Source organism: Triturus cristatus, chromosome 12, assembly GCF_964204655.1.
Source record: "Triturus cristatus chromosome 12, aTriCri1.1, whole genome shotgun sequence".
In the NCBI taxonomy this organism is placed as follows: domain Eukaryota; kingdom Metazoa; phylum Chordata; class Amphibia; order Caudata; family Salamandridae; genus Triturus; species Triturus cristatus.
Window position 1 is genome coordinate 471,122,538 of NC_140595.1, and position 24,625 is coordinate 471,147,162.

General features: G+C 52.4%; 1 protein-coding gene across 8 annotated transcripts in view; it reads left to right on the forward strand.

The window, feature by feature from the left end:
* Positions 1–24,625, forward strand: part of TDRD12 (tudor domain containing 12) — a 3,486,095-nt gene that overhangs the window by 2,942,408 nt on the left and 519,062 nt on the right. The window lies entirely within an intron of this gene.

Sequence of the window (24,625 nt, forward strand, 5' to 3'; positions counted from 1 at the left end):
CATGGGGTACAATCTAGAGGAGAATAGCAACAAAATGAATGTGCGGTTTCCCGTCTGCCAGGGTGTAGCAAAGTCCTTTATTAGTGCACCTCTCTGATTCCTGCGCTGGCTGTCCCGCCATCCCTTGCTGCCATCCTCCGCGTCTCCCTGGCCTGCTGTGCTCCGGGAGACAGGACGGCTGTTTCAATCTTGCTGTGTCTGCCGCAGGGCCCATGGAGGCAATGGTGAATCTTAAATTGGGCAGGTTTGGACGGTACCAGACAACAGGAGATCCAAAACAGAATGCACACTCGAAGTTCACTACTATTACTAAACAATAAGAGCACAGAGGGAAAAATTAAAGCAGGTGCCAAAAAGTTTCGGTAAAATGTGACCCTTGCTGGTGCTGATATTGAACAAGACCCTGACAAACCTTTCCCGCAGGACTCCAGTGTTGCTAGTGTTGCGGCTTCTGGGGCTGATGGCCTCCTGCATCCTACTAGTGCATCACGCCAGGCGGCGCATGCGGGCTCTGCAGTGGGACCTGAAGTTTTAGTGGGCCCAGCATCACGGCAACCTGTCCGACCATGTCTTGATCTCAGAGGGCGCTGCACAGCAGTTGCAGTGGTGGCTCACGGACCGCGATTGGGTCACGGGCAAGAGCCTCTCCCTTCCCCAACCGGAGCATGTCGTAGTGACGGATGCGTCCCTCCTGGGATGGGGTGGCCATATGGGAGAGGCGGAGATCAAAGGCCTCTGGTCTCCGGCGGAGTCTCGTCTCCACATCAACCTGTTGGAGTTGAGAGCGATCCGACTTGCACTGAAAGCCTTCCTTCCCTCTGTCAGGGGAAGTGTCGTGCAGGTGTTCACGGACAACACCACCGCCATGTGGTATTGCAACAAACAGGGCAGGGTGGGGTTGTGGACCCTTTGTCAGGAGGCTCTGCACCTCTGGACATGGCTGGAACACCAAGGCGTCACCCTAGTGGTTCAACATCTGGCGAGCTCTCTGAACGCCAGATCAGACTAACTCAACCGCCGGTGCATGATGGATCACGAATGGCGTCTGCACTCCGACGTGGCGCAAGGTCTCTTTCTGCAGTGGGGAGAGCCTTGGTTAGATCTATTCGCCACCGAAGAGAACGCGCAATGTCAGCAGTTCTGCGCGTTGGAATTTCCAAGGCGGTACTCGCTCGGCGACGCTTTTCGTCACGAGTGGAGTTGCGGTCTGTTGTACGCCTTTCCGCCTATACCACTTCTGCCCAGAGTGCTGAAGAAGATCAGGCACGAGCGGGCCCGAGTCATCTTGGTGGCTTCGGATTTGGCACGAAGGTACTGGTATCCCGAGCTACTCAGTATGTTGACCGATCCTCCGATACGTCTGCCCCTTCGGGAGGATCTTCTGTCGCAGCAGCAGGGGACGGTCCTCCACCCGAACCTGTCCAGCCTCCACCTCCATGCGTGGAGATTGAGCGGCGGCAGTTGATGCCATTTGACTTGCCTCCTGAAGTCTGTGATGTCATTCTGGCAGCCAGGCGTCCATCCACAAAGACGGTATACGCCTGCCGGTGGAACAAATTTGTGGCATGGTGCACAGCAAAGGCTGTGGATCCCCTTTCCGCCCCTCTTTCTGAGGTTCTCCTCTTTCTTCTTTCTTTGGCCCGGCAGGGCTCTGCCCTGGGTACCTTGAAAGGTTATCTTGCTGCCCTCTCTGCCTTCTTACGGCTTCCTGATCAGCCTTCTCTTTTCAAGTCCCCTGTGGTTCAACGCTTTCTTAAAGGCATTACTCATACGTTCCCTCCTGTTCCTTTCGTAATGCCTCAGTGGGACTTGAATCTTGTTCTCACATTTCTGATGTGCGCTCCCTTTGAGCCTCTTCACAATTGTCCTCTTCGTCTTCTGACGCTTAAGACTGCTTTCCTGGTTGCCATCACCTCAGCTAGACGGGTGAGTGAGCTCCAGTGTGAGAAGTTGGCCTGGTATATGCTGTTCACTAGTTAAAGTGACCACCTTGTACCATGCCAAGCAACCCTTATGGTGTGGTTGTAAGTCAACCTTTTCGGACTAGCTGCCCTAGTGGTAGCGTAGGCTAAGCAGTCTTTGAGGCTAAACTCGTTAAAGCGTGTTAAGCAAGCTGTTTTACCATATGTAACCCCCCTTTTTACCAATGAAAGGACACCACACAGATATATATTCAAAATATATATGTATTTATTTATTACTCAAAGTATCCCCTAGACTCTTTATGAGCACAGGAGCACAAATCGTTAAACAAGAAAGTATTACAATATACAGAAGTTGCACTTTATATGGATAGGCCCTGGTGGCCGATCGAACCATATACTAAAATAGTGGTATAAGTACCACGAACAGGAAAGGGAAAAGGCCTAGGGCCTCTAGAATCGCTGGGCCTACAAGGAGCTAACTTCAGTTAGTGACCAGGAGGTCCACGGGTCGCGTGTCCAGTGAAAGAAAGTTACACGCGTGCTCCCATAGGTTTTCAATGGGTGCGTAAAAGTTCAAAAGTTACTGCTAGAAGGGTCTTCTGGATGGACTACGAATTTAAGATTCAAAACACAGACACTAGAGATGTTTCTCTACACTTGGGCACCGGAGTGCCAGCGTTACCTCACCCACAGGAAGCGGGTGCATAGGTCTCGAAGTGCGTCGGGTTTCTTCTGTCGATTCAATGGAGCCTGATGACAAAGATGCTGCAGGCGGTCGGTCCAGAAGAGATGCGGTGGATCCAAGAGTGGATCGGAGTTGTAGAAGACCTGACAGCAGAGGGGACAGTGTTCACAGTCACTAGCCAGTGACCGGCGTGGCACCAGGTAGGTACCAGTCGATGTCGGGTGCAAACAGGTGATGAGGGGTAGCTTGTCTCCGCAGCCACGTGGTCCCTGAAGGTCAACGACGTCCAGGAGTCGGTTCACGAGCTGTCCCACGCAGGCTCTCGCTGTCGGCGGTGTCGGCGACTCGAAAGAGGCAAACAAGCCTTGGCAAAGGCAGGAGTCGTGGAAAGAGAGGAAAGCTGATTGTTCTGACCAGCAAGGTCAGAGGGGCTGCTCCTTTGGAGAGCAGCTGGGGCCAGTCTGGAGCAACCAGACCAGCGTCGTTGATTTCAAGTTAGGTCGCCAAAATGGCCACTAGCCAACGGGCCAGGGACCGGGCAGGCGCGTCGAGATGCAAAGTGCAGAGGGGCCCCACGCAGATCGTGGATATGCTGGAGGGCTCACCTTTGGTGCAGATGCTGCTCGGATGTTGGGCTTCTCAGGACCCAAAGCACAACTTGGAGGGAGCCTCTGTTGTCGCGCTTGCAGCTTGTCGTCGGTCTTTCAAGATGGCTGGCAACACGTGTCTCGGTGCCTCCACAGGTTCCTTCTTTGCAGGGACTGTGGATCGGGCTGTGAGAGGTCTGGAGGTCCAGGTCTTGTCGGGCTCTGGGCTCGGGCTCCAGCGGGAGGCGGCGGCAAAGCAGACGTCGAGTAGCTGGTTGGTGCTTGTGTTAGCAAGATGGTCACTCCCTGACCATAGGGGAGATTTCCTTCTGTCCTCTGTGCAGCAGAGCGTCGAAGTTCCCGTCTTCTTCTTGTGTTTGTTGATTCCAGGATGTCTGAAGTCTTAAGACACAGCTCCTACCTTTAAGCGGATTCTAGGGGCCGGACTACCTGCTAGGTCCCTCCCTAAGGGTGGGACCAGGAAGGGGGGTGGTTACACCCCCAATCCTTTGTCCAGCTCGCCCCAGGTCCGGGGCTGGTGTGAGCCAGGACCGGTTTGAACTGGCATATGCACCGAGGCTCCTTGTGAGCCTCAGGCGTGTCTGTTTCCTTTCAAGCCCTACCTGACCAATACACAAAATCCTGTCTGGGGTGGTGCTCGCACCTCCCCTGGCAGGAAACCCTTTGTCCACGTCTCCCAAGCTGGAAGGACTCCCAGCAGCAGGAGGGCAGACTTGTGTCTGTGGTGGCAGCATCCATTTTGTGGAGCTGAGGCTATGTCTGATTTTACCCGGGTTTCAGGTACTGTACATATCGTGTCCCTCTAGAAGGGTGGAATGCTAACCCCGTCGCCAGAATTGGCGAGGGGTTAGTATTCCAATTCGTATGACACCTTACTCGACATGTTTTGATAAAGCCAAACCAAAGATAGCATTTAACCGCGAGGTTCATAATGCACTTAAGAGTATATGGTATGACGATATCTGAAAACGGTAGAAGGAAGTTGTTCCGACCACTGCAAACAGGCTCAGCTCATGCCAGAGCACCATCTCACATGGAACCAAGCACTCTGCCTTCAGGATTGTCAAGGCCTGCCATAGGAGTGACTTATAGGTTACCAGGTGTCCCATTTAAGGTTAGGTATAGGTATACTACACCTAAGTAAGAGGTGGTTACACCAACTTACCCCAGCTGAGTGATCAGCCTGTTGTGTCAAATTTGTTAGGCCAGGCCAGGGGTGGCATAATACATGCTTCAGCCCCTGGTAGGCCTTAGATACACCAATGCCCTGGGTACCTAGTGTACACTGGTACAGGGGCTCACAGGGGGATCCAGTTCCAATTGGTTATGTACCTAGGGTACATGGAGTCCATTTTAAAGACAGAGCAGCTAGGCTGAGATCCTGAATGGCAGGATCTCAGGCCAACTAAGTCGAAAAACCAGCTAGACACTAGGCAAAAAATTGGGGGTAACCATAGTCAGATATCCACCTTCCTACATCCAGGCTCTATCGTCCAAGCCTCCTTTTCTCTCTGTTCATCCGGACAAGGTTGTCCTTGGGCCTCGTCCTTCTTTTCTGCCGAAAGAGGTGACTCCCTTTCATCTTGGGCAGTCTGTCACCTTGCCCACCTTCTTTCCGCCTCCGCATCCTTCCAAAGAGGAAGAGAGGCTCCACCGTCTGGACCGAAAACGTGCGCTCTCTTTTTATTTGGACCGCACAAAACAGTTCCGGGTGGACGACCAACTTTTCGTTGGATACGTGGGTGCTAAGAAGGGAAAAGCTGTGCACAAACGGACCATCTCCCGGTGGGTCGTTTTGTGCATCAAAATCTGTTACTCCTTGGCGAAAAAGGACCCTCCTGTTGTGCTGCGCGCCCATTCCACTCGGGCTACAGCGGCTACTACTGCTTTGGGACGGGGAGTCCCTTTGCAGGACATCTGTCAGGCGGCTACGTGGGCTCCGCTACACACGTTTGCCAGGCATTATTGCCTAGACAGCCAAGTCCGGAGGGATGGCTTCTTTGGCCGTTCTGTCCTCCAGGACTTTCTGGTGCGATCTTGGTTCGCAGACCCACCACCGGGGATGGTATTGCTTGGGTATCTATTCTAAGGTGAGGAATCTAACTAACGTGTTTCTTTCAGATGAACAAGTTACTTACCTTCGGTAACGATGTATCTGTAAGAAACATTAGTTAGTTAGATTCCTCACCGACCCACCCATCCTCCCCGTTCTGCGAACTGATATCTAGGGTTAAGGCTATCCCTTTCAGGGCCCTAGACTTTTTTGGCACCAGTGTCGGTATCTTGCATGGCTCTGCGTTCCTGGCGCGGAAGACTATGTACAAGAACTGACGTCAGCGCGCGAGGGCGGCGTCTAAGTACTCCGACGACGTCATTCCGGCGCACGACGCCGACGACGGACGCGGAGCCGCAGACGATGCCTAGCGACGCGCAAGGGGTATTGCTGACGAAAAATCTTCCGGATCCAGTCTGACGCCTGGGAATATTCTAAGGTGAAGAATCTAACTAACTAATGTTTCTTACAGATACATCGTTACCGAAGGTAAGTAACTTGTTCATCAGGGCATCACCCCGGTGGTTCAACACCTGGCGGTCTCTCTGAACGCCAGGGCGGATGAACTCAGCCGCTGGTGCATGATGGATCACGAATGGCGTCTGAACTCTGACGTGGCGCAAGGCCTCTTTCGGCAGTGGGGAGAGCCTTGGTTAGAACTATTCGCCACCGATGAGAATGAGCAATGTCATCAGTTCTGTGCGTTGGAATTTCCAAGGCGGCACTCGCTCGGAGACGCATTTCGTCGCGAGTGGAGTCGCGGTCTGTTGTTTGCCTTTCTGCCTATACCACTTCTGCCCAGAGTGCTGAAGAAGATCAGGCGCGACCGGGCCCAAATCATCCTTGTGGCTCCGAATTGGGCACGAAGATACTGGTATCCCGAGCTACTCAGTCTAACGATCGATCCCCCGGTTCGACTGAATGTTCAGGAGGACCTTCTATCGCAGCAACAGGGGACGGTTCTCCACTCGAACCTGTCCAGCCTCCACCTCCATGCGTGGAGATTGAGCGGTGACAGTTGATGCCATTTGACTTGCCTCCTGAAGTCTGTGATGTCATTCTGGCAGCCAGGGGTCCCTCCACTAAAACGGTATATGCCTGCAGGTGGAACAAATTTGTGGCATGGTGCACAGCAAAGGCTGTGGATCCCCTTTTCTCCCCTCTTTCTGAGGTTCTCCTCTTTCTTCTTTCCCTGGCCCAGCAGGGCACTGCTCTGGGCACCCTCAAGGGATATCTTTCTGCTATTTCTGCCTTTTTACGGCTTTCTGATCAGCCTTCTCTTTTCATTTCCCCTGTTGTTGCTTGATTCTTTAAAGGCATTACTCATATGTTTACTCCTGTCCCTTTCGTAATGCCTCAGTGGGATTTGAACCTGGTGTTAACCTATCTGATGTGCACTCCCTTTGAGCTACTTCATAATTTCCCTCTTCGTCTTCTGACTCTTAAGACTGCTTTCCTGGTTGCCATCACCTATGCTAGACGGGTGAGTGAGATCCAGCCTCTGTCTTCTAAGCCTCCTTTCCTGTCTGTCCATCCGGACAAGGTTGTTCTCAGGACTCATCCTTCCTTTCTCCCTAAGGTGGTTACTGCCTTTCACATCGGCCAGTCTGTTACGCTGCCCACCTTCTTTCCGCCTCCGGATCCCTCGAAAGAGGAAGAGAGGCTCCACCGTCTGGACCCAAAACAAGCGCTGTCCTTCTATCTGGACCGCACGAAACAGTTCCGGGTGGATGACCAAGTCTTTGTTGGTTAAATGGGCGCTAAGAATGGGCGGACGGTGCACAAGCGAACCATCTCTCGGTGGGTCTTTTTGTGCATTAAGGCCTGTTATTCTTTGGCTAAGAAGGAGCCTCCTGTGGGGCTGAGCGCCCATGCCACTCGGGCCACAGCGGCTACTACTGCCCTGAGACGGGGAGTCCCTTTGCAGGACATTTGTCACGCAGCGACACGGGCCTCGCTGCACACGTTTGCCAAGTATTACTGCCTGGACAGCCAAGTCTGGAGAGACGGCTTCTTTGGCCGTTCCGTTCTCCAGGACTTCCTGGTGTGATCTTGGTTCGCAGACCCACCACCGGGGTTGGTATTGCTGGGGTATCTATTCTAAGGTAAGGAATCTAACTAACATGTTTCTTTCAGATGCACAAGTTATTTACATTCGGTAGCAATATATCTTTAAGAAACATTAGTTGGTTAGATTCCTTACCGCCCCACCCATCCTCCCCGTTGTGCGAACCGATATGTAGGGTTAAGGTCATCCCTTTCAGGGCCCTAGTTTCATGGCACCACTGTTGGTTTCTTGCATGGCTCTTCGTTCCTGGCGCGGAAAGCTATGTATAAGAACTGACGTCAGTGCAAGAGGGCGGCGTCTAAGTACTCCGACTTCATCACATCATTGTACCTGAACCTCCTGAGGCGGAAGCCGGGAGCAAAACTTCAAAGCTAATTTTAGAATTTGAGTGTCACTTTTCTCATTGTAATTTTAAATTGTACCCGACATCCTCCCAGCGCTCTGTTTCTGGGCACCTCTTACGCTCCTGACATACCCGTGCAACGGATCTTAGCGCTGCCACGGGATAAAGTATTAACTCCATTGCCGCCATTTCGCCGAGCCTACAGGCCACGCCCCTTTTTGGGACGACACACCCCCTGCCGTCACTACAAAAGGACGCTGAATGCTAGCGTCTCACAATTGTACCTGAACCTCCTGAGGCGGAAGCCGGGAGCACGACTTCAAAGCTAATTTTAGAATTTGAGTGTCACTTTTCTCATTGTAATTTTAAATTGTACCCGACATCCTCCCAGCGCTCTGTTTCTGGGCACCTCTTGCGCTCCTAACATACCCGTGCAGCGGATCTTAGCGCTGCCACGGGATAAAGTATTAACTCCATTGCCGCCATTTCGCCGAGCCAACAGGCCACGCCCCTTTTTGGGACGACACTCCCCCTGCCGTTAACATTTCCGCAAAAATTATGTGCATCTTCCGGAAACGCAGCGGACGAGCGCAGCGGGCGCGCCGTCTGCGCACCGAAGGCGCGCCAAAGGAAAGCCCATCTGCGCCCGTCCGCGGCCGGCCGGGCCTAGGGGCTCCCCACCATGCCCAATTAGTACAATACTCTTCTGTGCAGCTCCGCAACCTCCAAGGCCCGTGGCCTTTGGCTGACTCTGCGATTTTGCACATCGCTAGACTGGGATTGACAGCTCCTTGTCCACTCCCTTATTTCCCGTCCTTACCCCCCCTTCCTTCTCCCCTTCCTGGTTCATCTTCCGATGTCCCTGCTCCTCCCTTGCCAGCTACCCTATGCGTTTACTATCTTAATACTAGGTCAGCAGTAAAGCACTGTCACGAACTTTTCATCTTATTGGACTCGCACAAGCCGGATCTCCTATTTCTCACGGAAACCTGGTTTTGTGACAACTCCCTTCCTTCTCTGTTAGCTGCCCTTCCTGCCTCATATTATGCTCAGCGCTCCGACCGACCCTCCGGCAAGTCTGGCGGCGGCGTCGCTCTGATTGCCCGTATAGAATTCTCCTTTCAGCCTCTAACTTTCTCCCCTATTGGTTTATCAGACTTTTTAGTTTTCCGTTCACCGTCTTTCAGAGTCCCACTCACCTGCTTGCTTATGTATCGGCCCCCTCAACCTTCTCAACATTTTCTCTCCGAATTCCAAGATCTGGTGGCCCCTTTAGTGGTCAACAACTCCTCCATCTTGGTATTAGGAGATGTTAATTTTTGGCCCTCAGACCCCGCAGAATGCTCGACTTCTAAAGAATTCTCGGATACTCTTCGTTCCCTCAATTTTGACTCCCACGTTCATTCCCCCACTCACATTCAGGGTCACATCCTTGATCAGATTTGGTCCCTTAATTGTCCAATAGCCTCCTTGTCCATCTCCCCCTACACTTGGTCCGATCACTTCTTGATTTCCTTTTCCCTTCACCTTAGTCCAGTCACCAAGCCCCCCCTTCTTAAAAACATCTGGGCGCGCTCTTGGAACCAGGTGGATGTGGCCTCTCTGTCTGCCACACTCTCTGCATCTAGTCCTGATCTACACGGTCTGTCGTCCTCCGCACAAGCTGATTCTATTAATTCCTGGCTCCTGACAGGCTGCGATTCGGTCGCTCACCTCAGGCGGGTGTCCTCCAGGCGTGTGAACGACGCGAACCGTTGGTTCAATGAGGAATTGAAGGCCATAAAACTAACTGTGCACCACGCTGAGCGGGCCTGGAGGCGAGATTACTGCCCCAACCTTAAAACCCAGTACGTCATCCTCCTTTCCCAGTACAAAAAATCTATTTTGGCTGCTAAGATTGCTTATTTCTCCTCAAAAATCCTGGCTGCCGAAAATCAGCCTAGAGAAATTTTTTCCATTGTACACAATCTCGCCTTCTCCGATAGAGCTACCCTCAAACCCTCCCCTTCCCAGGACCTATGCGACTCCCTCAACACTTATTTTCTGGACAAAATTTCTAACATTAAAGCCAATATCCCTCCCCCCCCCCCCCCCTCTTTCCTTTGTTGACCCCCAGTATCCGTCAGTCGGGGCACGTCTTGATTTGTTCCCCCTCTTGACAGAAGAGTCTTTCCTCTCCCTTCTTTCTATGGTTAAATCAGGTTCCCCTTTAGACCTCTGTCCTGCCCACATCCTCAAGTGCATCTACTCGGTTTGTGTGCAGCCCCCTCTCAAATTTCTCAATAGTTCACTGTCCCAGGGCATTGTTATTCAACCACTTAAATCGGCCATCATCGTCCCTATCCTCAAAAAACCTGGCGCGGACCCCTCCGCTCTTGTCAACTACCGCCCCATTTCATTGTTGTCCTTTCTGGGGAAGGTATTGGAGCGCCATGTGACCAGAGCGCTCAGTACCTTTGTGGAGGAGAACGGCGTTTTAGCCCCGCGTCAGGCTGGTTTTCGCCCCGCACACTCTACGGAGGGCATGGACACTAACCATCCCCAGGCCCTGGTCCTCCTCGACCTCTCCGCCGCCTTCGACACGGTTGACTATTCCATCTTACTTTCCCGTGTCAGGGCGGCGGGGGTTGGAGGCTCGGCCTTGGTCTGGCTGTCCTCCTTCTTGAGGGACCGCACCCAGGCAGTGCGCCTGGGTGACTTTTCGGCGGACTTCCGGAAGGTACAATGCGGGGTTCCTCAGGGCTCCTCCCTTTCCCCTCTTTTATTTAACTTGTACATTGCCCCTCTTATTTTTGCCCTTCAGCAAATGGAGGTCTCCGTCTACAATTATGCGGACGACCTTCAGCTTATTTTTAATTTGTCCCCATCCCCTGAGTCCATGGTTAAGTTCCAGTCTGTTATGATTTTTATCCGGGACTGGATGAACTACAACCACCTGAAGTTAAACCCAGACAAAACTGAGCTGGTTTTGACAGGTGATTGCTCCAGTCCCTGGACTTCTCTTTTTTGCCCCCCCCCCCCCCCCTTCTCCATCTTCCTCTGTGAAAACTCTTGGGATTAAGTTGAATGACCACCTCACTCTGCACTCCCAGGTTAGTTTAGTGGTGTCGTCTTCTTTTCTTTCACTCCGCACCATTCGTAAAGTTTTCCGTTTCTTTTCTTTTTCTGCCTTAAAACTCATAGTCCTGGCGATGTTTATCTCTCGCCTCGATTATGGCAACGCACTATATTGTGGCATGCCCGCTTACAGTCTGCGGCGATTACAGCTGGTTCAAAACCAGGCTGCCCGCCTGGTTTACAATCTTGCTAAGTTCCACCATGTCACCCCTCTCCTCAAGTCCTTGCACTGGCTCCCTATCCGAGAACAAGCTCAGTTCAAGATGGGCTGTATTACTTTTCAGGCTCGGATTGGCGCAGCCCCTGCTTTCATTTCTTCGGAAATTAAAGTCTACGCCCCCGTTAGGGAGCTGCGCTCATTCTCCCAACATTTGTTGGCAGTTCCCCGCTTTAGACGTAAAAAGTGGGGGGGCACGAAATTTGCCACACTTGCCCCCGCTTTTTGGAATTCTCTCCCCGCCCACCTCAGATCTTCTACTCAATACTCACTCTTCCGAAAGGCGCTAAAAACTTTTCTCTTCGCACAAGCCTTCCCACTGTAACTGTCTTGTTCTGCCTCCCCCCTGACCTTCTTGTTCTCTGGGTTCTGTACACTACAGCGCCATGAAACCGCCAGGTGAACGTGCGCTCTATAAATGCTTTAAACTCAAACTCAACTCAAACTCATCACAGGGATCACGACGCCGACGACGGACGCGGAGCCACAGACAACGCATATCTACGCGCAAAGGTATTGCTGACAAAAAATCTTTCCGGATCCAGCCTGACGCCTGGGGATATTCTAGGGTAAGGAATCTAACTAAGTAATGTTTCTTACAGATATATCGTTACCGAAGGTAAGTAACTTGTTCATTGGGCTTGGTTAAGGGCACTTTCCAACCACATCTCATTGAAGGGCATATTTGGTGCCCTCCTTGCATACACCAGTTTGAGCCAGTTCAAGAACCTTTGGTTCCCGCTCTACCACGAACCTGGACAAATGACAGGGAAGTATCCTCCTCTCTGCCCATCCCCTCCTCTGCGAGGGATCCTGAGGCGTTCCAACCCTTTCCTTGGGTATTTAAGGGCTCCCCCATGGGTAAGTCCTCAGATTCGTTGTGGGACAACACACCTCTGAAAGCAAGACACTCTTCGACCCTCTGAACACTTGGACTTCGCCTGCAACCGAGACTGCATCAAGGAAGGCTCCTGCTGCTCCTGGTCTCGCTGTTCTGCAAGTATTCTGCCTCGTCTGTATCTGTGCTTCATTCAGGTTCTCCAGAAGACCTGTGGGTCTCAAGGATATCTGACTAAAGCTCCTATGTAGTGAAGGAGTCACTCCCTTACATCTTCAGGCACTACTATGAAGCTGACCGGTCTGCTGTTCCTGTCGTCTTACGGATTTCCCAAGTCCCAGCAACACCGGTTGTAGTTCTGTGGTTCCCTCGAAGCTTGACCTGTCTTCCATGCAATTTGGAGGTCAGTATCCCTCGTTGGAGCTGCTGGGACCAAACCCCTGTGCACTGTGTTGACTTGTTGGCTCTGCACTCCAGAGATCTTTGGGCTACAAGAAGCTCCAGCCACCAGCACCTCATCCCTCGGAGACCAGTGTCCTCACTGCATTGCTTATACTGTGGGCCTCCATCTTTGGTGAGCTGCCTGAGGTCCTCTTGCTACTCCTGTGCCTTTGGCCTAAGGGGTCCTCTTGAGGGTCTTCTCCTACTTTGATGGGCTCCCTTGCTTGCTCGAGGGGCTACTCTGAATCGCCTGCACTTGGTGACTGCATCTAGTCGTCTTCCATGCCAATTGCAGCTACCAAGGCTTGTTGGTTCTCCCACCGGACACCGACCACCTAGACACCGACATGGGACAGCTTGTGTACAGCTCCTTGTCTTTCTCAGCGTTGCCTGGTCCCCACAGCTGCAGCAAAAAGGTCCTCGTCAACTCTCCTGAGCTCCCTGCCAAGAGTGGGCATTGTGCTTCTGTGCCTCCTGGTCTCCTTCGAGTGGCATAGACTCTGTCCCCTCTGCTTGCAGGTTCATCTCTTCAAAAATTCACCCTTGGATTCCACTCGACTTCTTCAGAGACCTCTCCAGAGGCCTTTCATCCCACGTCTTCCATTGTTATCTACAGGGTGTTCCGATGTCACCTAACCCCTATGCACCTGGCTTCCCTGGTACTGGTAACCCGGTTCCTGGGGCATCCACAGGTGGGGTGGCTCTTCATCCTTCCGTCCTCCAAAGGGTTTCTTCAGGGTCCTCTGGAAAGGGTCCTTTTTCTTTAAAACTGCAACCTCCATTGACTTCTATTTGGTATGCAACTGTTTTTCCACTATGCACATAACCTCCGTGGGGTTCCTGGGTACTTGCCTTGGGTTATTTCTGGTTCTCCCAGCTCCCCCGAGTCCTTTGGTCCAAGTCCTGTTATTCCTTGCAATTTGCATTCCACTTTGGTTTTGTCTCCCCCTGGAGATCAGTGTACATTTGTACTACTTACCTGATTTATTTTAAGTATTTTCATGTGTATTGTTGATATCTCCGAGTAGGAGATATACCAATGTGATAGTGATTGTGGTGTGTAATAAATAGCCTTTTTTCATAAACACTTTGTGGTTCTTTTTCATCTAACCTACGCTATTGATTAAATGTGGTAAAACCGGCTGTTTTACACTCATTCAAAATAAGCTTAAATGCTGTACTCCACTGCTACCACTTTGAAGTGACTTTTAAAGACCATTGAAGTCACCATAAGGGTTACCTGGATTAGTGCAAGCTGCTTCACTCATTTTCATTTCAGAAAATTTATTCGATCTTTTCGGATAAGATCATAAAAGTACATAAAATAATATTTCAAGGGGGGCGTGTCCAAGATGGCGACGGAGTAGGACGTGTTTTTTAGTCCCTCCGCCGCCGTGATTGCCTGGCTTTGTATAGCTCCCTCCCGGATCCCTACCGGCCGCTCTAGAGCCTGCGCTGACCCTCCGGAGGCCCTGTAGGTGGTCTGGAGCTGGGGACGGACCAATTGGCGGAGCGAGGCCCACCCGGCGACAGAGAGGCCTGTGGCGTGGCCGCCCGCCGGAAGCCGGGGACCTCGATTTGAACTGAGGCTGGAAGCGGTGCCCCCTGTGGCGTCGCGGTGTCCGCGCCGCTGACAACGGAGGGCGGATTGGCCCCGCGACCGATGGTGAGATGGCCTCACGAGTGGGGGGCGGCCTGCTGGGCCTCCGGGAGCCCACTCACCACACGCAGTGCCTAGGAGCAGCGGACGGCACCGCACAACCGACGGGAGACCTCGGCCTCGGTCAGTCTCACGGCCTCTACGGAGTGGCTCCCGGGGATCTTCCGCCTCGATTAACGCGACCCGCGTGCTGGGGGGGCCTGCCTTTGCCCCGACGGAGGCTGGACTGCCCACGCCCTTCCCCCGGTCTGGAGCGGAGCACTTCGGCAACCGGAACACACGAGCAACGCTGAGGCCCACAGCTACAGCGGTAAGGCGCTCCGGCCGGGGACTGAAAACGGGGCTGGAGACTGGAAGCGGGAATTCCGTGGCCTGAGCGACTCTGAGGGGGCCTCCACTGGTGACCCCTCGGGGACTTGCCCTGCTAGTGCCCCAATCTTTGCTGCCCGGATCCCGGCGACTGATCGTGAAGAGGGGCCTTGGGACGGGTCTCCTTGCATGGTTCTGAACCCTGAAGCTGGGCGGTAGTAGGGCTTGAAGGCTGCCGAGGAGAGTGAGAGCGCCCTGAACAGTGGATGTGCGCGCCTAGGAGCGCCTGTAGAGCACCTCGGTGCGCAGGGGGACCGCCAACCCGAGCAGGAGAGTGTGCGTCCTCAACGTCCGGCCTAGGTTGAGATGGCCTAGACAGGTGATCTTTGCTCGGCTGGCGACATGGAGTGGCAGAGCGGGGGACGCTCCACAAGGGGGTTCCCTGGGTGCTCATCCCTGCCCCGGCCTGGCTGTAGACTTCTGCTGAGAAGGATCTAGAGGTGGTAGACAGTGGGCCATCTGCACCGGAACTTTTGGAGGCTAACAGCACCGGCGGGACTGTAGAGGAGGGCTACCCCGGCGAGACTGTGTCAGGCGACAGGTGGCGCTACCTACCTCTGAACCTCCGAGAGCTGTAGTTGTCGTGACGGCCGCGATGTCCAACAAGTCCGGCAGGGAGGGACCTCAGAGGGGGTGCAGCCGCCGACACCTCCCGGACCCAGCGGTTCCCCCCGGCTCCGAGATGAGGAGGCGCCGGCTACTAAGGCCTTTATGCTGGAGCTCTTCTCCGCTATCAAGGCGGACAGCACGGAACTTCGCTCCCAGCTCGCCTCGGATCTCAAGGAGGTGAGGAGAGAGGTGGATGGCATCGGCGAGCGGGTGGCGACGCTGGAGGAGCATGATTTGGGGCTCGCGGGGGACGTGCACCAGCTCCAACAAGATGTCATACGGCTGACGGAGCAGAACCTGGATCTACAGGCTCATGCGGAGGACCTAGAGCATCGTCCCCAGCTGTTTCAGGACCTGGCGGCATCGACGCTGCAGAAGAGACGCGCCTTTAAACAAGTGACTTCCTTCCTACGCGATCAAGCGGTAGCATACTCTTGGGGCCATCCCTTTCGCCTCATCTTCAGATGGCAGAACAGACTGGTCCAGATCCGTTCCCTACAGGCTGCCAAAGATCTCCTTGGATTGGACAGCGCGGCCCCCTCTCCGAGGGAAGGCCGATCACCGTCGCGGCGCCGACGGAGCTCCTCCTCCTGGCATAGGGTGGGGCGACCCGTAACGCAGAATAGGCCGGATCCTATGGGCAGCCAACAAGAAAGAAATGGAGCAGTGGCCTCCGTGGTGAATGTGACGGTGGTGCCGCCACAGGACAGCTCATCGGCGGCTTGAGGGGAGACGGGAGGCTGCTGAGTGTCGGAGGGACACCCCCACTCCATTCAGGTACTGTGGGTGCTATGTACTTTTGGGGAAGACGCCCCGGACTGGAGAGCGGGCGGAACACCGACTGCTATCTGGATTCCTGCTCTCAGAGGGTCTCAACACTGGCCCTCGCAGCAGATCTCTGGGGTCCAGGGGTTCTTCTTTTTTGGGGTTTGTTTGTTTGTGTTTCTGGAGGGGGGTATTTTGTTGGGTTGTTGTTGGGTCACGTTTAGGGAGGGGGTGCAAGGGGGGGGTGGGTCGGGGCGGGGGGGGACCGGTGGGTGGTGGTGGCCTGGGGCTGTTGGAGAGCGTGGGGTATGAGTGGCGTCTAGCGGGGGTTTTGAGAGGGGGGAGGGGGAGGAGGAGACTGGGACATCTGATGACACAGGGGAGCATTATTGGTATACTTGAGGGGAGCTATCGTTCTAGGTGCTGCGGGTGGGTGAGGGGCAGATACTGGGTGGCGGGGCACATGAGGCTTTTTGAGTGGGGGGGCTGGTAGAGATGGGAAGTGTGCAGGGTGAGTTATGCCTGTTACCCTAGGAACTTGGAATGTGCAGGGACTGAACTCCCCCCAGAAACGCCAGAAGGTCTGGAAGTACATCCTAGATCATCACCTAGATGTGGTTGGTCTGCAGGAGACCCACCTGGCCCGGAAGGATGAGTCCAGATTGAAACATAAGCAATTCCCCCTTATTTATAGATCCTCGGCGTCCTCCAAACATAGGGGGGTGGCTCTGTTGATCCGCTCGACACTTCAGTTTCAGCCATTGAGGGTCCGGAGCGATAGGGAGGGCAGGTGGATTATAGTCAAGGGTGTACTACTCGGTAAGACTTGCTCATTTCTAGTGTTATACGCTCCCAATGCGGGGCAAAATAGGTTCCTTCTAGAGTTGTTGAGCACCATAGAGGATTTTGTGGAAGGGGCGCTGTTCGTGATGGGGGATTTCAACTTGGTCTAGGATAAGGATTTGGATAGTTTGTATCAACAAAGAGCGGAGACGGGTCTTTTCTCCGACGAGCTGCGTCGGAAGTTTGACGAAATGGGTCTGTTGGATGGATGGCGCTCCCTACACTTACACCTTTTTCTCGCATGTGCATCGCTCTTATTCCCGTCTGGATCATATTTTTTATAGTCAATCTCTCCAGGGGTCCCTGAGAGAGGCCAAGATCTTCCCTCTCTCTGTCTCTGACCATGGTCTCTTCGCGCTCGGCCTACGCTGGACACCGGAGGGTACTGTCCCGCGTAGGTGGTACATCCGGGCCTCGTTGGTGCGCGATGCGTCCTCATGCACGGGGCTGCGTAAAGCGATTCGGGACTTCTTCGAACTCAACCCGGTGCAGGACACTTCGGTCTTCAATACGTGGGACACCTTCAAGGCTTCCGTGAGGGGTAGCTGCTTAGCCCTTAACGCGGCACTCAATCGCTCGAGGAGGATTGAACGTGAGACGTTGGAAAGGGAACTCGCTGCGCTGGAGCTGGTCCATAAAGCCCAACCCTCCAGACAAACATTGCGGCCGCTGACTGCACTTAGGGGCAGTCTCCGAGCCCACTATAACAACAGGGCGGAATTCACCCTCCAGAAGCTCCGCCATCTCTCCTACGCTCAGGGGAATAAGGTGGGGAAGCACCTAGCTCGTCAACTTCGCCGCAAACAGGAGAGGGAGTATGTGGGGGGAGTGCGAGACACGGCTGGCGTGCTCCAGCATCGTGATGAGGTTAAGGCTGAGCTCTTCGGGGAGTATTATGCGAAGTTGTACTCAGGCAGTGCTCTGGATCCCATCGCCCAAAGGGATTACCTGGGCGCGCTTCCGCTCCCTCAGGTCTCGAGCGACTGGAATGACCGACTTTCCGCCCCATCACCCGAGAAGAGGTGTTAACTGCCATCAAATCTCTGAAACCCCATAAGGCGCCTGGGGCGGACGGATTTACGGCCCTCTTCTACCAGTCCTTCGCCGCTGATATTAGTGGCTTCCTGGTCCAGCTGTTCAATGCTATGGCCGACTCGGGGGTTTCCTCGACCTCAATGGTGGAGGCGGTCATATCAATCATCCCCAAGCCGCCGGGTAAGGACCTCTCTGCATGCTCGTCGTATAGGCCAATAGCCCTGCTTAACATCGACGCCATGCTATACTTTTCTATCCTTGCGACTCGGCTGCAGGATCTGATGCCAGTGCTTATTCACCCTGACCAATCTGGCTTTATTAAAGGACGTCAAACACACGACAACATTAGAAGGGTGCAAAACAAAATGGCGGTCGCAACTTTACCGCGCTGGGGCTGGAGTTGTCTTCGTCAAAAATTAGGACTTAAATGCTGAATTCAGGAGCACTGAGGATGACAACCTGCTGCAGACATCTTCCATAGCTCGCAGTGCTTCTTTGGCCGCATTGAAATATCGTCAAAGCGCGAAACCACCCCACCGCTCAGAGGAGTTCTACTCTGGCACCGCCATGTTGCTTGGGCATCAAGCCACGCCCCATGAAGCAAGTATTAATGAATGCACATCTGCTCAGTCTGTACACACCTGGTGAATGTCTAACGTTGACAGTGGATGCCAGTGGTGTGGGCCTGGGAGCCATGCTGTCCCATGGCAGAGGGGGTGATGAACACACCATCACATTTTTCTCTTGTGCTCTTAGACCACTGGAGAGATCATATTCTGTCATTAAGCGTGAGATGCATGCATGTGTCTGGGTGGTGGAGTGCTTTAAAGCTTATGCTTGGTGAACAAGATTTATATTGCGGTCAGACGATAAACCGTTAATACCCATTTTGAGTGGGAGCAACGTTCATTCTACCAAAGCTAATGCTAGACTGGTAAAACGGATTGTAAAACTGCTTGAATATAATTTTTCTGTTGAGTATATACCAGATGGAAGGGATAAAAAAGCTGATTGATTATCTGGATTACCAATCTCAGAAGAAGATAATAAGGAGGCGGTTGATGCCCAACAAGATCTGGATTATTTGGTTGCTAATGTGTTTTGGTTAGATGCCAAATGTGTCAGTGAGGGGAAAGTATGCCCTCAACCAAGATCTTGTATTGAATAAAGTTGTGGAGTATGTTAGAAAAAAAAAAAAAACATTAGAAGGGTGATACACCTCATCGAGAAGGCCAATCGCTTTAACATCCCGGCGGTGTTGCTCGGACTCGATGCCGAGAAGGCGTTCGACCAGGTGGACTGGCAATTTGTGTTTCGTACCTTGGCTGCGTTTGGTTTTTCGGACCGATTCTTGACCATGCTCAAAGCCAACTTCAGCGACCCTCGGTTGCGAGTCAAGGTTAACGGCCGGTTCTCAGCCTTTTTCTCACACTCACGAGGCACACGACAGGGGTGTCCCCTAACCCCATTGCTTTTTGCCTTGAGTATTGAACCTTTGGCATTGACGATCCGAGAGCACTCGGGCATACGGGGCTTGCCATTCACAGGCGAGCAACACAAGATCTCCTTGTTTGCGGATGACGTCTTGCTCTCCCTGGCGGATCCTGCGCACTCCCTCCCCCAGGTCCAGGCGGCACTGGCACGTTTCGAGGCGGTGGCGGGCTTCAAGGTGAACTGCGACAAATCTTACATTCTTAACCTCACGCTTTCTGCAACGGAAGTTGACCGCCTCTGCCCACTTTCGCCTCTGCCGTGGACCCATTCTTCATTACTTTATTTGGGGGTCCGCCTGACACCCACGATCGGGAAATTGTACTCGGCCAATTTCCCCCCCCCCTTCTGGCCATGATCCAGGCTGATTTGCACCGCTGGAAGCCATTATTTATCTCTTGGCTGGGAAGAATTCATGCGATCAAAATGACACTTCTCCCGAAGTTCTTATATTTGTTCCAGGCTCTTCCTATTGTCTTAGACAGTGATTTTTTTCGTCGCATCCAGACTCTTATACTTCGCTTCGTGTGGCAGGGGGGGCGGGCTAGATTCTCGTTTGCCACTCTCTGGCGCCCTCGGGGGTGGGGTTGGCCCCTACCGGACCTGCGCCTCTATTACAAGGCGGCCCTATTACGGGTTTTGGTGGAATGGACTCAGCCCCTCTCGGAGAAACACTGGCTGCATATGGATAGAAGTGTGACGGGACGAACGATTTGGGACCTGGTGTGGAGGCCTAAGGAGGATAGACCCCGAAACGCGTACATCAGCACACCCACTGGCACCACCCTGAAGGTTTGGGATTCGGTGTCTGGGGATGAGCGGTGGACCACGTTCCCGTCGCCCTTTACACCCATACACTTTAACCCGGCATTCCCTCCAGCACTGCGAGAAGGGCCCTTCGATGCCTGGAGGGAGGGGGGATGCCTTGCTCTCACGCATCTCTTTCATGGCTATAACCCGCTGACATTTGCCAATTGCAGACAAGACTACGGGGTCCCCCAGTCGGACCAGTTCCGCCACGCTCAAATGTTGCTTTGGGCGCTGACCCCGTCCATTCGAGAGGCGGCGAGTAGGCCGCCCACCCCCTTTGAGGTCTTTCTGTCCCGCTCCTCGTCCATGCGTGGTGCAATCTCATTTATTTATAGTCATCTTTTAGCCACCATTACTTTCCAGAGACCCCGGTACATGGGCCTCTGGGAGGACCTTATTGGACGCGCCATCACGAATGAAGAATGGGCCCATCTATGGAAAGACATGACCCAACATAATCACTCGGTGGAATTGAGGGAGGCACATCTCAAGACCATTCTGGACTGGTACCTCTCACCCGCCAAATTACACCGCATATTCCCTGCCACATCGGATGGATGCTGGAGGGGCTGTGGTCTGCTGGGGGATTTTCGCCATATCTGGTGGGATTGTCCGATCATCCGCCCCTACTGGGAGGAGATCTTGTCCCACATTAAGGAGATCCTGGGGTACCCGATCGCAGACTCCTTGGCTCACGTGTTGCTGGGCCTTCGGGATCCTCTCCTCGAGCATCAAACGCGGGCGGACAAAAAGATTCTCTGGCTTTGCGTGGGAGCGGCCAAGGTCACTCTAGCGGTGGCATGGAAGAAAAGGGAGGGAGCCCCCGGCGATCTCCTTGTGGCATGCGAGGCTGTGGAGGTTGTTGAGCGCGGAGAGGATGGCGGATATTTTTCTGGGCAATTTTAAGAATTTCATATTCCGTTGGGGACCATTGGTTCGCTTTCTTTCCACGGGATGGCCGGCTGCGGTGTCCCCACCCTCGCTTCGAGCCCTCCACCTGTTTCAGATATGAATGCCCGCTGACGATTGTAGTTAGTATGTCTGAGAGCTACCACCGGTGGGGGGGGTTTCTTGTCTAGAGGTTATTATGTTGTGCGTTGATGCCGAGGGGAGGCTGGTAGTATTGGGTACGAGATGTGCGGCCCCGGTGACTTGAATTCTGCCGCGCCTTACCGAATGGAGTGAGCTGAACTCCACCACTAGCTTTGTCCATGGGGCCGGGATTAGGTCACTTTGGCTTTGGTAGGGCTTCTAGACAGACGGGCCTCAAGTGCTACATTCTTTTCTGGCTGCTTGCGGCCTCCCTCCTTGCTTTGTGTACCCCCTGCGTGGGAAGTTGTACGCGGCTAGCGCTGTTTTTCATTTTGTTTTCAATAAATTAAATAAAGCTTTTAAAAAATATATATATATATATTTCATAAACAACAGCAGTTTACATAAAAGCCCAGTTTCTAGTATTAAGAAAGTGCCCAATCAATTCCATTCCATCCGGATATACACTCGTATTAATTTAAAATGGAGAAATTTAAGTGTGCACCATATACTAAACCAGCCTCCTGCAGAGTGTGTGTCTCATTTTTGCTTCGGTGAGTATAACTAATGCTCAACACTACCCTCTGATAATCCTAACTGCTTGCCCACACTACTACAAAAGAAAGTATTAGTATTATCTACTTCAGCCTATGTAAAGCCTCTGGGGATCCACTGGGCTCTTTGCACACTATACTTCTTTTTTGTATAGTATATAAAGTGCCAGCTTCCTACAGCTACTACCTCCCCTTCGAGTCTACCCCTCCCTCGATGCCTCCGACTTATGACTGTGTGACATAGGGCTACCTGAACTCGCCTCAAGATGAGGTCTGTGTTCTCTTGGCCAAATGAGCCATAGAGAGTGTTTTAGTGCCAGTATTCAGCTGTGGTTGCTATTCCTACTACCTTCTGGGCCTGAAAAAGGACAAGGGCATTCATCCTATTCTCGATCTGCAAGCCCTGGACTACTTCCTCAAAAAGGGGAATTTCAAAATGCTCACACTGGCTCAAGTCTTATCTGCCCTAGACTCTGGAGACTGGATGGTGTTGTTGGACTTGCAGGATGCCTATTTACACATTCCTGTCCTGTTTGTCCATTGGTGCTACCTGTGGTTTACGGTAGGCCATGAGCACTGTCAGTTCACAGTGCTTCCCTTTGGCCTCCCTAGCCGCTCCTCGGGTGTTCACCAAGGTGATGGAGATGGTTGCAGCTCATCTGCGCAGACCAAGGGTGTCAGTCTTCCCCTATCTTGATGACTGGCTGTTGAAGGCGAGCACACCTCAGACTGTCCTTTCCCACCTCCAGACTATTGCGAATCTCATGCTTTCACTGGTGTTCCCTATCAACGTGGCAAAGTCACACCTGTCTCCCTCTCACTTTTATCAGAGCTGTTCTGGACACAGTGTGGTTTTGGGCCTATTCTTCCGAGCGGCGAGTCCAGGATATTCAGGCTATGAATCCTCTATCCTGGTTTTCGATGAGAATGAAGCTGAGGTGCTGGTCCTCATGGTCTCTTGCATCCTGCTAATGACACATGCCAGATGGTGTATGCGGGCTCTGCAGTGGGACCTGAAGTTCCAGTGGGGGAAGCTTCAGTGGAATCTCTCAGACGTAGTTCAGATCTCGGAGGGGACTGCACAGGATCTGCAGTGGTGGCTGACCAACAGCGATTGGGTCAGAGGCAGGTCTCTTTCCCTTCCCCAACCAGATCACTCAATAGTGACAAATGTGTCACTTCTGGGATCGGGCGGGCCATCTGGGAGAGGTGGAGATCAGAGGACTCTGGTCTCCAGCAGAATCTGAACTTCACATCAACTTGCTGGAGCTCCGAGCAATTTGCTTTCCCTTAAAAGCTTTTCTCCCTTCCATCCTGTGAAAACTGGTTCAGGTGTTCACCAACAACACCACCGCCATGTGGTACTGCAGCAAACAGGACGGGTGGGTTCCTGGACCCTTTGTCAGGAGGCCTGGTGTCTCTGGACATGGCTGGAACAACAGGGCATACCCTGGTAGTTTAACACCTGTAATGTTGTCTGAACGCCAGGGCTGATCAACTCAGCCGTTATTGCTTCACTCATCTTGTGCCGTCTCGTGATGAGTGAAGACTAGAATCCCCCGGGTTGATAGAATCAAGTTCTTTCAGATGAATGAGGGTGGATTGGGATCGCCCTGCTTAAAGATTCTATTCCCTTAATAACACAGCATTCCGGCTTGTTTTGTGACGGGCTTTGGATTCGCCCTCATATTATTTTTTTTTGCAGATTTTTATATAGCGTGAACTTGACCCGAATCAGGTATCAGAGCACTTTACATAGCACCAGTTACGTTACATGAGGGCACACATTCATTTTTGTTAGGCACGAGGAGATCAAGTGATTTCCCCAGAATCACAGGATGTTCAGCGTCATTGCAGAGACTCGAACCGAGTGCCCCAGATTCGAGGTCGACTGCTCTAGCCGTTAGGCCAACTCCTCTCTTCTCCTCTCCTCATTGGATTAATCTATAATACACAACAATTGTGATGCGGATTACCCACCCCGTGAGTTGTGATCAGGGCCTTCAAACTTCAGGCACCTACAGTAGGTTGCCTCCCACTCTTCCTCTGTCCTGAGGAAGACCCGCAAGCGGGGGATTAAAATACCCTCTACGCATTAAGTTGGGTCAAAACGTCGACATTAATCCCCTTTGGGGCCTGTCCCATATGTCGCTATTATCCTGTCCAACCAACAGATGATACATCTGCAACTTTTGAAAATTGTTTAAATTAATGAAAATGACAAATGATGGACAGGACACAACTGACTGGTGCTGATGTTACTTACAACCAGTTCAGATTATAATAATTGTTGTAATTACATCCTTTTGAACTTTCCTCACTCTCTGACCCTTTTTACTTCAATCTTTTTCACACACGAGCACTACTCCTTCACTTCCCTTCTCTTGGAGCAACCTCTTGATCACTATATAACTTGGTAATGTGTTTACGTGCAAAAACAGTTCTGTGAATAAAACCGATTCTTTCTTCATGAATTAGCGGGTTCCTTCTCCTTTCTTTAGGTGCACATTTGAAAGTCTTACATATATTAACTACCATGTGCTGAACTTATATATGCAGAAAATTGAATTTGAATTGTAAATGTTTTTGACTTGATGCGTGACAAAGTCCAGGACCATCTGTTTTCTATGCTATTGGTGCAGGGGCAGACCCTATTTATTGAGGGGTCATCCCAATTTTGCCATTCCTAACAGATACCCCATCCCTTTGGGAATGGTCTCCTCTAAGGTTACGGCACACTAACTGAGGTGAGATATAGAGTAAATAATGCTAGCAGAGGTGCAGTGGAAGTCGACAATGCTAGGCCCAGCTCTGTGTTACGAGTTTCAGGATCTTTCACGTCCTCTTTTGAGCAGTGAGGGGACACAAACAACACTGGCATGCCCAAAGTGAAAGGTAGTCATAGCTTTTGGCAGGAATGCCGACCGAGTCCTCAGTACCAACTTCTCTAGGAAAAAAGCAGTGCATGGCTGTTGTACTATAAATACATGAAGTTCACTCTCATAATGAGCTGTGTAATTGAGAGGAGTAAGAGTCTTCAAAGTCAGGAGATGCGGCAAGCAACTGTACATTAGTTTGAAGGGCATACACGCAAGAAAAGTAAGTACCAAGATAAGGTCTTACTGTGCCATTACAAAAGGTTTTGCGAGAAACATGTGGACC